Raw genomic sequence first — 16,612 nt, 5'->3', positions numbered from 1 at the left:
TAGAAAGCTCATGTGTCAGCAGTTAGTAATTATGAAGGTTTCCTATCTCCTTTCAGAATAAATATCCTGTCCCAGTTGTGGCAGACCTGCTGCATGGAGACCTTCTGCTCGCTAAGTGTCCGGGCACTATTTTGTGTAGCGTAGTGTATGCGGAGTCTTACCTCTGCACCTCTATAGCTCCCTCTGAAGACCAGGCAAAGATTCCAACCGATAACCTGATCATTAACCGTAAAATCATTTACTCAGAGCAATAATTAATAAAGAGGGTTTACACCAGCTGAAGGGGCCATCAGGAGGTAGATGATGTGTGACCGACCCACCTGGGAAGATGATTAAACTTAGCAACAACACTTCTTTCTTTCTTTAAAGAAAAGGGGAAAAAAAGGGTTGGCGTCACCCCCTAGTTTGGAAATAAGACATGGTCATTACTGTTATGATTCACAATGAATTAAATGAAATAAAAATCGAGTAAGTTATTTCACCTAAATATGAGACCAGTAACCAAAGATGTTTTTTGCATGTGTTTATTAATAGAATTTCTTATACGAATGGCTAATATTTATTATTAATAGATACACTAATTAAAGCCATGCGAGTCATTTCCATTAGCTTGCCCTCAAACTTCTACAGAGCTGTCCGTCTGGTTTTAATCAAAACCAAATGGTAATCCAAGTTCTTAGGCTGGAACAGCTAAGAGGAAGTCATTCAGAGGAGGCAGAAGAAAGCAGAAAAGATAAACAGATGATATTCGCTAAATTTGTATAGAGCAAAGGATGTAGATGCTGTGGGTTACTCTGGAGACGTGATTCAGGCACCCTGTCAAACTGGAACGGAGTCGTTACAAGTGTTTTATGTCAGCAAAATACTAATATGATCAAGATGGAGTCTGTCCTTGCGCTTTTGCAGAGCTGGATTTGTGTGACTCTGGAGGATTCTCAGAAGAGGTAAAGCAACGTACACCGCTGCCCGCAATGCGACTGCGTTTAAACTGCGGCGTTCGTTTTCTCAGATCCAGCTTGTTCTCTTGAGCAGGAGCACAATTTGAGCATACGCGTGTAAACGGTGTCTATCATGGATCGAACTGTCTGTATTTGCTCGTCGGAATAGCACTGGACCCTTTGTCAATGCCATGTGTTAATTGAGTTTAGACCGTGTCGTCCTCTGCCTGTTTCTCGCTACCTGGTGCCACAGACCAGGCGTTTCAGAGACGCTCTCCTGTTGTTCTGGGGAAGGGTTATCTTTGCACGAACACGAGAGAGGTACAAAATATTTATTTTTTTTCCAAAGAAAAAACAGAAGAGGAGGGAGGGGCTTGGGAACATTTTTACATTTCTGTAGCTGTAGCACAGATATTCCCCCTTTGATAGAAACAGCCCAGCAGTGGATTAAGCTGGACGTCTTGAAACGCTCGGTCTTGCTGTCTTTTTTTTTTTCTTGCCCCCCCCACCCCCCCCCCCCCCACCCCCTCCGTGCGCGCTCTCCCTGGCGCGGGCAGCCGCGCTCCCTGTCTCCCTCTCCCTCGCTCTCAAAGGCAGGAAATACTTTTCAGGCAATCTGGGCCTGGTTGTTGAGGCCCCTTTCACAAAACATCAGTCTGAATTTAGTAGACAGAAGTCACTGGGAAAAGCTTGACAGGCTCCTGCTTAGTTAAGGCTCCCTCCAGCTGCAGAGGGTGTTTTTGTTAGAATCACACATTGAGCAAAACTGCTTAGAATAGAGCAATGATCTCAGTAGCGAAATCTGAACTTTTGTGCTAGCAGGAGCTAACCGGGACTGGGCTCTTTTGTTTGTTTATTTGCTCCTTCGTTTCGTGTTTTGGTTTTTGGTTTGGTTTTGTTGTTGGTGGTTTGTTTTTGGTTTGTTTTTTTTTTTTTTTTTTTCTTTTATTGACCAAAGATTTTTAGGGAGGTCATGTTTGAACTCCAGATTCTCTTCATCTAGGTAAGGCTGTCTTGGAATCTTTCTGTACTTTAAACTACCAAAAAATAAAAAATTTAAAAAAAAAAAAAAAAAAAGGGAAAGAAAAGAAAAATCGGCAAAGAGACAAGCAGTATCCAGCAGTGGAGCTTTCTGCGTTCAGGATCTCAGCACTAAAACTGGAGGTAAAAAAAAAATGATAATCATTAAAAATGTACATGTAGTTATAGACTGTGCCAATTCTGTTTATCAAATTGCACCAGATCTATAAAAAACTCTTCTTGTGCTTTTTTTCTTCATCTTTTAAAAATATGCTTGATATGCTGGACTTTGTTTATTTGCATTCATATATAAATAGAGCTGCATGGTCTTGCTTGCATATTTTTTAATGGAGATTAAACAGGAGAGCTAGACGTGTGAATGATTTCTTTTTTCACCTCATTTGCCAACAGGGAGGGCATTTAGGGCTATGGTGGTTTTTTTTTTTTCTCTCCCCCCACCTTCTCTTCCCTTCCCTCCTCTCCAACAGTAATGATGATGAGGAGTGTTTGAGGTAGATATATCAGTTGTACCTCTGCTGGGTTTGGTCTCTAGCCTTTTCTCAGTCCTAGATGAAATTTGTGGTATAACTGACAATGCAGTCTGAAATGTGTACACTCTAAATGTGCGATTCCAAGGTTTATTTCTTGGCATTAGCTAAATTAGGTTATTTTTAGTAACCTGTGATTAGATACGCAGTTTGGGGTGTGCTGTGCTAGCATTTAGAAGAGGGGAAGCAAGATTCAGTAAATGTCAGCTGACTATAATTTTTGGTGAAAACATATGAATTTACTCAGTCTTTTTCTTAACCTAGTAAACGTTTAACTATGAAAAATAACAAGAATCTGCTGTGAAGTAGCTTAGGGGAAATTTGGGATATTATCTTTAACTGATGCATGAATGGAACTGCTGCTATTTGGTGTGGATGCGTGATTTAATTATTAAATTGTTATGGACATCAGAAGGATTTTTCATGGGAATCTATATAGTATCCTTTGTCTTCCTGAAGATCTAAAAGGACAGTTGCTGATTGTAAGTAATATGAGAGATTCTTTCTTTCTTATGAGCGTCATTAAGGCTCCGTACATTTATTGGCCAGATTGGTAACTAAACAGGAATCATCTGTTCGCATATTTCAAGAAGGTTTTAACCATGGTTTTACTGAACATTTTTTCAAAATGATTGGGGAGTGATGAAATGACTTGGTGGCGTGAAAGGACACGAAGGACCAGTAAATACTCCAGAATGGGGTCAGATATCTCCTGTGCAATAGATTGACAACTGTACATTTTGCTGCCACTCGGGTGGAAGAACGTTGTTGTTCATGGTGGTCACAGTGGCTCTGTGTTGTGAAGGGCATGGGTCTGAAGGGGACAGGGAACAGCTCATAGGCAGCAAGCTGTCCCTGGCTGTATCCTGGGGTGAATGTCTAAGTCACTATCATCACTCATTTGCGCATGGACAAGCCTTCTCCAGTTCGGTGCCCTGAACTGGGAGAGCTGTGGTAGGTAGGTGGTGGGACCGAGGAGTTGGGAGGAATCTGAACAACTAAGTCTCTGCGTCACTCCCGTGAAATTTGTGCTGGAACTTTGATGTCTCAAGGGATTTAGCGTTAGTGGCTTTTACTGCGCTGTATTCCCATACTTGCTCCTGCAAGTATGCATGTATGTACTTAGTATTAGCAAGTACTCTAGTTAAACAGGAGAGAAAATATCAAATAATAATAATTCCACATCAAGGAGCACCTTCTGCAGCACTGTCTTTTGGGTTTTAAAGGATATAACGACCTCATCTGACCTCACATGCAGATGAAAATACTTGACACCTGAGACAACTGAACTATAGGGTAGACAACAGAATAAACCCAGAAAATATTTTCACATTTAGCTCTGAAGTTTCTTATAGATTATAAAAAAAAAAAAAAAAGAAAAAAAAAATTACAAATAGCTGCCCGCCTTTTGCTTTAGGAGGTTTATTTAAAAGTCCTGAAGACAAATAACTCTTGCTATTCAATTGCTGGTTCTACTTAGTCTAACTTCTCCGTTATGCTATCCTGTTGTTGTTTAAGACATTGCTGTTGAAGAAAAATTATTCATTGAAAGCTTACTGTCTAAAAAAACCCTGAAAATTATTTTATAGATATATAGCAATAATGAACATGGAAAATTGAATAGAATCTAGCACTGAGCATCTAAAGTTTTTGACCTTTCCCTGTTCCTTCAGAAATGTTAATGTTCTTCATTTGAAACAAGAAAATAGCCAAAACAGTTATATCAGATGATTCCTTTGAACAATTAAGCACATGAATTAATGTCTGTAGCCTTGAGGAAAATAAAAGCAAGTGGTTACATTCATTTAATAGAAATTATTCAAATAGCTTTCCTTCACCATAAATGTATGTGCCTGCAAACTTATTTTCTTTTGGACCTTGTACCTGTTGACCTCCATGTTAAACTCCATAATTCGAGCACTTGAACAAAACAAGTTTGAATATTTAGGCCTAATTCATTAAGATCTCTGTAACAGAAAGCAAAATGTATTTCCTCCCAAAAGAAAAGGGAAAGCAAAGACAACTGATTGGGTAGGCGGTTTTTGAATAGGAGGGTGATATAGTAATTCTTAGTAATTATAGTAATTCTTTTAAATTGCTGACCTTAAAATCAATTTTTAAAATATTCTTTAGGTGGTGGAATAATAGAAGGACGCCCATTTTGTTTTTTTCATAGATCTCAAAAGTTAATTCATTTTTATTCTTTCAATTGTCAGAAGTGTTAAGCTGAATTTCATATTGTATTTTTCTGTTGTTCTTAACGTGAGTTTTGCTGCTATTTTGATATAAAGCTTCCCTGAGGAGGGCAGTAGCAGAAGGAAGAAGGGAACTTACAAACAGTTTTCTCACAAAGGAGATATATCTTAGAGTATTCTCATTTTTTTCTTTTAGTCATCTGGTTCCATTTTCTGTTGTTTGTTTGTCTGGAGAAAAATTAGAAGAAGTTTTTCATGTTGGCATTCTGTTCCTTTTACAAAAGAAAAAGGAAAAAGGACAAAAATGGAGTAACATAGGGGTGAGAGCAATTGAAATAGAAGGGCCACATCATGATTCCCTTCCTAAGAGGAAAGAACTTCTGGTAGTCTCTGATCCAACCCCTCACTTAACGCGAGGCCAACTAAGGCAGGTTACTGAGGGCCTTGTCCACTTGGGTTTTGAATATCTCCAAAGATGGTGATCAGTGTGAATACTTAGTAAGGACTTGAAGCTTGGCTCTATACACAGGTGTATCTTTATATATGTGTGTATACATATGTATATGTGTACATATGTATGTGTATGTATATATATAAATTTGGTTTGGGGTATGATTTTTATATAGAATTTTCACATGCAAATCCTATGTGTAGTAGGATTTTGCATATCATTTTTATGGAAATGATGACCGCTATTAAATCTGAATATGTTCTTGGGCTCCTGACAGCACTTCAAGAGTTGTTTTTTTTTTTTTTTATATTTCATATTTCAGCATTGATATTTGTTGATGCTTTTAGAAACTACTTATTTTAAGAACAGTCTGTTCGTAGAGAATTTCAAAGCCACTATTACCATAATTGCTTGTTTCTCTTGAATGGGGGAAAATCAGTTATGTTGAACTTAGAAATGCCTGGAGTTTTATCTCTGGCATATTATACCTCAGCCACTCAATACAAATAAAGAGGTTTTCCTTAGGCTGCATATATCTACGTTAAAAAAAATTAACTTATACTCTCTACTTTTAGCCTTCATTTCTCTCTAAGCTCTTCTTTTTCTTGTTCATGATATTTCCTGTTAGCTATTTTATTATATCTTGTCTCAAAAATCCAGTAGGTTTAGATTAAATGCCCTTGAATTCTAGGAAAATTTGTAAACAACTTCTGTTACTTCTGAATCTCTACTTGTTCTCACAGCCTCTAGATCACCCCTTATCAGCTCTAGGCATTCCAGGGTAGGTACCATGTCTTATTGGTAAGAGTTTCGCACAGCCCGTTGCACTGCATCTCAACCGTGACAAATAATGTTTAATGCTAGAAAAAATAAATGTTCTAACTCGAACATCACTGTACTTGTGGAAAGTTTGCCTCATGATCAAAAATTTCACTTAGAATAAGGGGGAATGAGTGATTGAGATTCAAAAAGAAAATTTCATTAGACTGAGACGTGAGGGGAATCTGGAGTAGTATGGAGGATTGTTGCAAAGGGAGCTAGCAGAAAGTGGAAGAGGCAAGATGAACCAGTGAGAAATTTGCCTAGCCAAAAGCGGTTAATAAAGAACATCCAACGACCTTAATTTTGTATTATTAGCATCTTTTCTAAGACCATCACAAAATATGAAGCTGTTTCTTCTCATGAATTTTCTCCTGCAAGACACAGACGTGTAATGGGCAAGGAAGGCTTGCTTTGGATTCACTGGTTCTGTCTGGAGCATTTAACCTTCCACTTCCAAACAGTCCTGAGAGGTTCAATGCACTGGAAGTTGCACTGTTGGATTCATTACGCACTTTCTTGTCCACAGATGAAGGGCAGATAACTCTTCATTTTGCTTGAATTTTTTGTCTTCAGATAGTGCTGTTTTCTCAGAGAGAGGTAGCAGCTACCAATAATAATGCACTAAAATAAGAAGTTTTTGCTGAAAGGATGGTCTCAAAGAGTTGCACCCTCCACAGCAGAAGCTGCATTTGAATGATTCCATGTGCAGAGACAAATCCACATTCTAGTTCCGCTAAATACCTAAGTGCAGAAGATGGCAGTGCCTTCCTGGCAACTTCCAAACCTTGAGACACTGTCAGATTAACTGGATAAATTTAAATTAAATTAAAAAAGCTCTTGCATGTCCTGTGAGAATTGGTAGCTGGTAAACAAAACAGACCTGAAATAGTTTTCAAATCAAGGGAAGGTATCTGCATGAGCTCATGAGTCATCTCTTATTTTTCCTATACTCGTGTACTCAGTAATACTAATTTCCAGGGTTGGGTGTGTCTTTTCAGGCAGGTTACAGATGCTGAATAGGAGAGTACCTGCATAAAATTGGGAGACCAACTAATGAACGTGGAATTGAGGTATCTCTGGAAAATACTGTGGAGGTCTATTGACTATGGCTATAACAGTCATATTGGCATTATGACTATTATAGGGACAGAGAGAAAGAGGATAAAGAGGTGACATACAAACACACTGTACACAAGTCATTTGAAAGAGAAGCTTCCTGAATTCTGAAATAAGAATATTATAATGAAAAATGGTCAGCTGCAAGATTTTGTTCTGATGCTGACTTTTTTCGCCCCGATTTCACCAACCTGGGAAATAAATTCAATTCCTTCCTTACATTCCCTTCCTTGAAGGAAGTGGACTTAATTGGGTCCTCCGGTGCATTTACAAAACACTCATTGTGCACTACATGTTATCCCTCTCTCTAGTTTCAAAGAAATGTCTGATACAGCAGCCATTTTGATTAATTTTTGCTTTTCGCATCTTCAGTTGCATTCCAGAAATACTTGCTCACTTTGCTTTCAGTACTTTTTTACAGATGCATCAAAATGGGATCCCAAATGATACTACCGATGGTTCGTTCCCACCAAAAAGCACAGCCGTCGCAGTAGTCATTCTCTCTAGACTCTTGATAATAAAGTATTTGGCTTTATCGATGGGAAAAAATAGTTTTCAACTCTTTATGTACAAATTGTATGCATAATAATGTCAAAAATACTTTTAGTCCTGTCTACACTAGGAATGAAAACATGCCCCCTACCACTCAGTAAGCAGACTGGTTGCCAAAAGTCATTGTCCATAGTGCCTCAGATTTCATAGCTCATGGCTATAACAAGCACCAGCAGCTTTTCTTTAAATGGAAAAGCTATATTAGAACCTTGTAATCTAAAAGGCATCAGGAATACAATCTGGTGAATTTATATTGTTTTCAAAAGGACCTCCTGGAGCTAGAAAATTAGTTCTTCACTAGAGCTGGCTACAAAATGGAGTTTCTTCTATCCTGAAGAAAATGAGGTTTAGGAAAAAAACTATCCTAATTCAGGAACAAAAATAAGAGCCACAGTTTTCTGGGTTGCCGTATCCTATGGGATGGCATTTAATGTTGGCTTTTTAAGATGCTCCCAGGTAAGGGGGGGTGGGGGTGGGGTGGAAAGAGGTGTAAGGAGTCTACCAACTATGTTAGTTTTTCTGTTCTCTGGGGTTGGAGAGCAGAAATTATTTGGGGGGAGGATCAGAGGGGCAATGAAATTTCCATATACACAACCTCCATTTTGGAAAAGAAAAAAAAAAATCCATTAGGGAAAGAAAAAACAGTGCAAAAAGAAGAATCCAAACCTTTACACCTTAGATTACTTTTCCTCATTCCAAAGAAATAAGCAATTTAGATTATGTTGAAACCAAGATGGTATATCTCTTAGACTACTAAATTTTGAAGACCAGCGTACTCAGATCAGAATTGCTAGATATCACGGCTCTGAGTTACTTCTAAAAAAATCTATGCTAGTAATGCTTTGCAGCTTAAGCCCTCTTCTTTCTAATGGGCAGTTACAAATTTGATGGCTGTTGTCACTCTGGAATGATGCAGTAGGTGATTGATTATCATAACAGCCAATAAGAATTTAATGCTTATTAACATTAAAAGGTCATTAATAAAATTACAGTGACATATAATTATATTATAAATACTTGAAAAATAGTATTTCTCTGTTTTATTGACTATTCATCAATACCAAATAGTACAAAAATACAAAGTTGGGGATTTTAAATTATCTTTTAAGTTGGTTTTGATTCGATAATTAAATTGGGTGTAAATAATATAGGTCTTAAGTAAGCCTGGATAAGTGTGGATCAGTTTGGATCCTGTCATTTCCCCCTTCTCATCCTTGAGGAAGAGGCTCAGCTGATCTGAGGCTCAGCGCTGGAAATGAACCAAATACAAATGCAACCAAGCTAAAACCCACTGTAATCACATGTTGGCTACAAGTAAAAGCCCGTCTTTGTACGATGATGAGCACTGGTACCGCGGCTACTTTTTGAGGAGGAATAGAAAGCAAAGCAACTCAATGCTGTTTTATGTTTTCTAACAATAAATTAAGGCATATTGACAAAGTTAGGGCTCATACCTTAGGAACCAATGTTTTCACAAAACAAGCAAGACCTCTGGTGTCTCTGAATGAACAACTTGCCAACTTAACATTATAGTTTGGGGTATCTAATGCATTGAGATCTTATAACACTGCTGGACAGTACCACAATGTTTGTAACATGTCATACGTCTTTTAAAGAAAGGATGTTAACAACCTGAACAGTATTACATGTTTTCACTGACAGAAAACTATAACGACCATATCTGACATATGTCAGAATCTATAAAGGAGAAAAGAAAAGAAAATAGCTTGCTAAAGGGATCATGAAAGTGATCCCCACAGGAAAGAGGAAATCCTTATCAAGTCACAAGAATGACTTCAGGTACATGGCTTAATTAACTTCTTCTGTAGTTTTTCTTCTAACAGAAGTCATGAACGTTTTGTAGTGTATGATTGATATTTACTATACATTATAACTTCTATATCTTTATGTGCATAAGACAAAAAAAAAATAATAATCTGATTTCTTCTTTCTATTTATACTTTGGTCCTCTGTGAGTTCCTGTAGTATGAGGCACAATGGATAAATATTCTCCTTCTTCACGATACTGTTGATTTTTTTTATGTGGCTCTAAATCCTCTCTTTCCCAGGCAGGAAATCTTGGCCTATTTCATATCTCCTCAAGACAGAAACTATACCATACTTTTTTCTCTCTACTTTTTTCTGCTCCATTTCTTTCTGAGACAAAATGACCGTAACTGCACATAGGATTCAGTTCATGGCTTAAACAGAATTTAGACAACATTCTTATGCCACTGTATGCTCAGTCTCTCTTTTGCCTACTGTGCTACATACTTTCCAGTTTTCACTGAACTTGAAATTCAGTTCCAGACTACAAATCACAGTAATTCCTAGTTTTGAGGGTTTTTCCTCTTGGCTGGTAGAAGATATCATAAGGCTTTTATTACGCATTTATAGTTAGAATTATTTTTTTATAACTGTATACCATGATATTTATTGTCAGGGAATTCCATATGCAATTTTCTCTCCTAGCTGTCCACTGCAATTGAGTCTCTTTGTATCACTAACAAACTTTGTTATTTTGGTTCTTTTCTCCTTCTGAATAACCTAAAAAACACTTGTTCTAATAGCCACCTTTGCAAATCTATTAATAATCTCCTTCATTATATATATATAAAAAAATATATCTTCGCTTTCATTTTTCTAGTTTTCTTTAAAAAAAAATGTATCATTTTTCATTAGATTTTCAGCCAATTTACAGCATACGGGGATCTGACTTGCAAGTATATAGTTCAGGATCGGGTGACCTTTATTTGATTTCAAAACCAGCTTTTGATGCATCCCTCCATTGCTTGCAGCACCCCAAGACTGAGTGTGCAGGGTGATTCCCCCTGTTCCTCCAACCTTCTCGTTGTGTGGAGACACCACCTGTGAGGCTTAGTAAGAAGATGGGGATTTGTGGGTGAAAAATCCCTTTGCTTCCTCTTCCTTTTCATGATCAGAGAGAAAAAAATGTGGAAAAAGTCTCTTTCTTGCTCTAGAAAGTCTGTACTTCCCATGCCTACTCCAAGCCCCGGTCAGGATCCCTTCTGGCTCAGTGCATCTCCGTCCTCGAGTAAAACCTGATTCCAAAGGCATTTGCCATTAGTTTGGAAACACATTCCTCTTGCAGCTCCCCAGATCTCCTCCCTCTGCCTCGTAGGCATCATAATTGTCCCCTTTTGTTCCCATGTACAATGAGGGTAACTTTGGGTACGCTTCAGAGTTGCAAGATCAGTAATTTCTCATTTGAGTATTGGTATTCAATTCTACCAGCCAGTTCCTGAACACTTTGTTTTCTTGTCCTGACACCTTTTCTAATTGACATTTCAACATGTGTCAGTTTCTCAGGCTTGTCCAACGGTTGTTATCGGTTGCCACTTTTTTTTGTTTGTTTGATCTACAGCTGGCCAGCAATTGGTGGTGCACTGAAAGTCTATCTTTAAAATCCTATATTATAGGGTGTGTGCTGGTAGGAATGTTTGTTGTATGCTGTGTTTAGTTCATACCTCTGTGATAATTACTGATACCAAAGCCACACTGTCCCACGTGCATCTCTCTGGTGTGTACTGAAGGCACAGTGAAATATCGTTCCAATGCTAGTGTTTGAGAGTGTTTCTTAAGTTGTGGTTTGGTGTGGTTTGTTTTTTTTTTTAATATTGCCTATTATTTTAAAGTATTTTACCACAAAAGGAGGGCCAAGAATACTTCCAGTAAGCATTTTCTATTATGGTTCATATGGCAGAATGTCACGCAGAAATATTTCAATTGAAAAAAGAAATTTTATGTCAAATAAATTGGCTATATTTTTTCCATAGCTTTTATTCATTCCCCTCCTTTTAGAAAAGTTTTGGGATCCGCACTTGTTGAATTAGAGTATTACCAAAAACTTAGCCTATGGCTTTTAGTAATCCTAAATAATGTAATGTATCATTCAGTTCTTATCCACCTAAGAGTGTATTATAAATACATTCAGAAACTCTCCCTATCTGTCTGGCTTCGTATGACTAGAGCATTAAGTCTCTGAAAAATTTCAATTCGGATAGCTATAGCTGAGTCAAACTGTTAGTAATATTTATATTAATTATCTCACAGGTAACTAACAGGCAACTTCTACTAAGAGACAAGCTACGATCCGAAATGTCATGTATCAACAATTGCTGCTCGTATTACTTTCTCAGAATAAAAATCCAGCCACAAAGTAAGGGAAGAGAGGAGTTAGGACTTTTATTTTTTCGTCTTTCACTTCACTTTTAATACTTTTTGTCTTGAAAGGCCTGCAGCATGAAGCAGAAGAAAATAAGTTTGAGTTGAGCAGTGTCTAGTGGGCTTTACTGTCTCTGTAGTTCTAAGGATTGCATTGATTTGACCCCTTAAAATATAATTTTTAAAGCAGAACCACATACACAATGTACCTGAGTCAGTCAGTTTTAATATACCTGTTTGTGTTAGTGTAGGTTTTCCTTAGATTTTCTTGAAAAATGAGATTATCAGGTAGGCATGGCATGCTTTCACAGAAGCCCCAACTCTTCTGTTGGAGCCAAGGGGACTTAGGCTGTGGATTTCAGTCAAGTATTAATTACTTAACCACCTTTCACTACTACCTACAGACTGTACTTCTATTTCTGTCCACTAATTCATGCCTGAAAACAAACAGTAAGAGATCTCCCCAAAGATAAGGACAACTACCACGTGAAAAGACAGTATCGGGCTACAGTTGTGTTTATCTGTGCGAAAAATCAGCAATAGCTAAATTACTGGCCTGTGTTCACGTTTATAACGTATAGGGGCATCACATCCGTACACATGCAAACCTTACCGTTAAAATTTATATGAAATATTTCAACTGTTTTACAATTTCATTCCGAAGACATACTTGTCTTGAAAGTACTATGCCTTTTCTGATTTTTGGTATAAAGTTGTAAATATTTTCAAAATAGTTATTAGTTCAAAGAGTTTTTAATATTTGATCATACATCATTATCTTTTATGTACAAAAGAAATTAGGGAAAATGCATCTGGTATTCACTAGATTAATACCCTGCGAGAAATAATCCTTATATTTCTATTCTAGGACATCGGGGTTTAGTATGGTCTATGCCTATGCGCTGCAAAGACTGTTTACGTAGAAACTGCAGACAAGGTGAGCCTCCGCTTCAGTAAAATTCAAAGGGTAGTATACGTCCAGGAAATAAGAGAAGGAAGGATTATAAATTCTAAAACAGGAGGTATTTTAAAATAACTAGCTGAGAGAAGACGTAGAGGCTTATGTTTTATCTCAAATTATTTGTAAACAACATTCTGTCTCAGAGCTGGGTATGGAGTTACTGAAAGAGCTGAATATAAGCCAGACCAGGAAGATGTGAGATGAGTTTATAGGAAACAGACCCTGTTCACTCAGACTTCCTTAAACAAAGTTTGCTGACTGGGGTCACAGACCAACGAAGATAAAATAATGATAACAAAATAAATATTTCTGCTTGATCTCCGTTGCTTACATATGCCTGCTATGTAAAAAATGTCATGAAACAGTCTTTCATCTCTGAGTAGGTTTGTAAGCTAATGTTTGGCCTTATTTTTTCGCAGAAAAGATTTGCGCTGCGTGTAAAGCATTAGCAAAAAACTGAAAAACTGAATTCTGCTGGCAGGACAGCAGGGGCTGTACCGCCTGGGCTGCCCTCTCTGAAGCTCTCCTGGCACTTATACTTAGTCAACTCTCCCATGTCCTTTGTCACTTTCTCCCTTCCAAAGCCTTTTTATTTATTGCAATATGGAGGAGATCACGCGTAGTGCAATGAAGTGTCAGTATGACAGATCTGGTGGGGGCAGCGGGGATGTCAGACCTGTGTCAGTGGCTGTCCTCACCTTGGCCAGCCGGGGATGCCACCAAGGTGTCCTCCTGAATGGCGGCGTCATAATTGTGTCTGCTCTTGCCATAGCCTTCCCGTCCTAATGGCAATTCGGGGTGGCCGTTGCTGCTGAATGGCTCTACATTTCTCTCCTTAAACCTTCCTCCCACCCTGGGCAAGCCCGGGCGGGTTGTGCTCCTGTGGCTTGAAAGGCTGAGGAGGGGGCGGAGGATGAGTGAGCTCTGGTTGTGTGCCCCTGCCTCCTCGCTTTTGTAACTGGGAGGTTTTTGTGTCCCATCCTGTGCCCCCGGAGGGCCTATGATAGGTCTGAGAAGCACAGAGAGAGACATTCGAGTGAGTGTCCTACCTCCCCTTTCCATTCTCACTCGAGCTCCAACTCCGAGGTCTTCCTGCTGCCGCTTGCACAGCTTCTGTGGGGTGGCAGTCGTAGGCATCGGGGCTGTTTTGTTTAAAGGTACTTCTTGTAAGCCATCACATTTCTTGAAGAGGGAAGCGAGCGAAGGTAAATTATGTCTTGAAAAATGCGCGGCACAGCCATACCTGAATGGAATTTCGTGAGATAAAGAAAGGACGCTTCTCTGTCTGAATTTTGAAAGCCTGCTGGAAACAGAATAATTTGAGCTTCTCAGAAAAAAATCACGGGAATCCTCCTTGAAGAAAAATGCTAGACAATGTAATTATAGGAGAGGCTACAACTTCATCTTATACATCACTTCACTCTATGCTTTATCTGCTCCAAAGTAGCTATCAGTTCCGTGAGACTTGATACAGAACTTCCAAAAATAAACAAGAGTAAAAGGCTTTCCCTATGCTTAATTTCCATTATATGGAAAGGGAAGGGAGACAGGCAGTAAATTATTACAAAATCCATCTAAAATGACATTTTGGGTTGTAAACACCGTGAAGCATCACAGAGGGTGCTTGAAGGGGATTCTGCTGCAGCGTGATCGCCCACTGCTCACTTCTACTTCCTTTGGTCAACAATTGCCTACTGAGTCAATAGTGCCAATATTCCTTAAGTCACACCCAGGATCAAGATTTTTTTTGTCCATCATTCCTATTTTTTTTTTTCCAAGCTTTATTCTTCAGAAACTAAGCAGTACCAAACTTAGTGCTTTTGAAAAGTAAAAGCAAAATACGAGTTTGAATTGTGGGAGCAGCTGAATGGACTGTATCATAGTGGCGGATGCTTTGAGCAGAAGAAAAGGTCTTTTCACTCGGCAAAAAAATTTCAACAGACTGCTAAGAGTTCATCTGCCTGTCTTAAAAGTCTGGAAAAATCAGATCTAAAGGTTTCTAGTTGTGGGGTGGTAATGATGGGAAGGGAGAAAGAGGGGTGCTTCTTCCCTTGGTGAACAGTACAAAAGGACTTGAAAGGGGCATTTCTCAGAGGACAAAAGATGCTGCATGCGAAGAAAAAAAGTGAGCAGCAATAGCAGAAAAGCAGTGATCAAGGCTGGAACGTTTCTTCCGCAAAGTGGCAGTGCACTTTGTTCTCTAGCAGAGAAAGGAGCACAGTTATGAATCTCATTCAGAGGTCTGGAGCGCTGAATCCTCCAAAGCACAGCTTACGTGCCCACATGTGAGCGCAGAGGAAATGGGTTATTCTGAATACAGAGGTAGAAGAGAGAAAAGAAGTTCCTTGTTGGCCCATCACTGTCAAGCATTTACAGCAGGAAAAGAATTTCTAAGCTGAATTGTGGCAGATAATGCAGAGTTCGAGGAGCGGAGGGGGAGTGGAAGAAAATTAAGCTTCCACTAAACCGTGGGCTCCTCCACGTGCCGTGGGAACGAGGGGATTTCAGGGACCGGTAGCTGTGGCTGGCTGGAGAGGGGGTGTACGTAAGGTAAATTTTTCATATTCAGTGCTAACGTAAGCTCACATTTTGGAGAACAATGAAAGTGCCCTTGTCATATATTTATTTGTCTTGCATTTCAAGCAAAGTATTGGATATTCTCCTGTTTAATCATTTTTTCTGCAGTCTTATGAGGCAGCCAGCTCTAGTGATAGCGCCAGTAAAACAGAAGGGCTCCCAAAGTAAAATTTATTTGTTTTTCATCCCCCATGAAATATAACCCTCCACATCCAAAAAATGAAAAACAGTAAGGGATCTGTTCTCCCCTTTCTGCACACGTGTAACTCCATTTAGCAGCAGCAAGATTAACACCCACCCATTAACTCTTTGCATGCCTGCCTTCTGCACACTAAGAGCAGCCTAAATCTTAGGTGGATGGATGCATGGGTGTCATTAAGAAGATGCATTTTTTAGCTTTTTACGCTTAATATTACCGGCGTCTTTTTTTGATCTCTGTCAGAAGTTCCCCTATATGGCTGTAGCAACTGCGTTTTATTCTCTGTAAAGTAGGTGGAGCTACTGTTCTAGCAGGGGAAGAGGGAGGTAAGCTACAAATTGTTGCACCCAGGTGCGACTCCAAGCAGGGTTAATGGAGGGCAGCAGATACCATAGAGCCCCTTTTAGTAAATCTGCCCCTTTTCAGGGGTCAAAACAAAACACAGTAGTTTTGTAAAGCCAATTTAATTGCTTCTGAAGAGCTTTAGGGTCCATCAGGAAAAGGTGCAGTAAAAGTATTATCGATTTGCACCCTGCGGTAATTGTGGACCGCAGGCACTTAGAAATAGGAGAGAATAAAAATGTGAAATGAAGTCAGAATAAGAATGCAAATGCACTGCGAACTTGTACAATAATTTGACTTTACATTTTGATATTTAGCCTCGCTCTCGTATTCAACCAGGAAAGAAAAGGGAATCCTAAAGTTGTATTAACTTCTTAGTACCAAATTTTGCCTCTGAAAGCAGATAATTTTTTTTGGCCTGGCTTTGTGTGTTATTTTCCGCTTTCCTCAGCCTCCCACACGCTAATGACTTGTGCATGGAATTCTCTTACCCTATGAATATATTTTCTTTTTGAGCACAGTCTCCACAGAGGTGGAAAATGTGAATGTGAAGTGAAGCCTGCCATCCTCAAAGAAGGTTAAAGATCTAGCAGCGTGTACAACTCTATCCTGAAAGTCAGTTTGTAAAGACATAATTTACAGAGGTTCAGTTGCACAGGCATAATTCTGCATTTCTTTCAAGACGAATACTTTTATACCTTCAGGC

The 16,612-nt window shown here is 38.9% G+C and overlaps 1 protein-coding gene across 1 annotated transcript in view; it reads left to right on the top strand.

Annotated features, from left to right (window-relative positions):
• Nucleotides 1-1,589: 1,589 nt before the first annotated feature.
• DLC1 (DLC1 Rho GTPase activating protein) overlaps nt 1,590-16,612 on the top strand; it is a 238,514-nt gene continuing 223,491 nt past the window's right edge. Inside the window, exon 1 of the mRNA XM_082483152.1 lies at nt 1,590-2,102. The gene's annotated coding sequence lies outside the window, so the exon portion shown is untranslated. The remainder of the gene's footprint in view (nt 2,103-16,612) is intronic.

The sequence above is a fragment of the Vanellus vanellus genome, assembly GCF_965231255.1.
Source record: "Vanellus vanellus genome assembly, chromosome: 4".
Lineage (NCBI taxonomy): Eukaryota > Metazoa > Chordata > Aves > Charadriiformes > Charadriidae > Vanellus > Vanellus vanellus.
The sequence above is the reverse complement of the archived record's forward strand: the minus strand, read 5'-3'. Positions and strand labels throughout refer to the sequence as shown.